Source organism: Ammospiza caudacuta, chromosome 14, assembly GCF_027887145.1.
Source record: "Ammospiza caudacuta isolate bAmmCau1 chromosome 14, bAmmCau1.pri, whole genome shotgun sequence".
NCBI lineage: Eukaryota > Metazoa > Chordata > Aves > Passeriformes > Passerellidae > Ammospiza > Ammospiza caudacuta.
The window spans coordinates 2,531,217-2,532,223 of NC_080606.1; positions in this window are offsets into that span (position 1 = coordinate 2,531,217).

Here is a 1,007-nt window from a genome sequence, read left to right on the forward strand (position 1 = left end):
CTGCCCGCGCCGCTCCGCAGTGCGCGCACGGCGCATGTGCCCGAGCCCGCCCCCGCCCCGCTCCGCCCCTGCCCCAGCCCGGCACCCCGAGACAGCCCCGAGACAACCGGGCGCACCACCGAGCCATCCCGGCACCCCCGAGCCACCCTCGCACCCCGAGCCAACCCGGCACCCCCGAGCCATCCCGGCACCCCGAGACACCCCCGAGCCATCCCCGGCACCTCGACCCATCCCGGCACCCCGAGACAGCCTGAGCCAGCCCCGAGCCACCCCGGGCTAACCTGGCATCCTCGGGCCACCCCGGCAGCCCGAGCCAGCCTCGACACCCCGACACATCCCAGCACCCCCGAGCCATCCCAGGCACCCCGAGACACCCCCGATCCAACCCCGAGCCAGCCCGGCACCCCCGAGCCAGCCCGGCACCCCCGAGCCACCCCGGCACCCCGGAGCCACCCCGGTACCCCGAGCCCACCCGGCACCCTGAGCCAACCCGGGCCATTCCCGGCCACCCGAGCCACCCCGGAGCCACCTCGGCACCCCGGAGCCCACCCGGCACTCCCGACCCAACCCGACAATCCCCAGCCCACCCGGCACCCCCGACCCAACCCGGAGTCATCCCCAAGCCACCCCGGCACATCCGAGCTACCCCGAGCCACCCCGGAGCCGCCCTTCCAACTTCGCCTCGGGGTTCACACAAACCCCTCATTCCCCGCGGCTGCCCAGCCCTCGCCGTGAGCCGCGGCTCTGGAGCATCCCCTGCAAACGCTTCCGCTGGCCGGGAGGGGAGCGATGCTCCGGTGAGAGGCAGCGGTGAGGGCAGCGTCTGCTCCAGGTGCGGCGTTGCCACCATCTTCTCCACCCTTCCCCTGTGCCCTGTGGATCCCGGTGCCTCCCCAAGGGTCAGATCCAGGCCAAGGTGCTGCTCTGGGGTGTTGGTGAAGCCGCAAGGAAAGCATCATCCTCCCCAGCTTGTCACTGTCACCAGCTGCTGTGCCCGGGGATTTGGG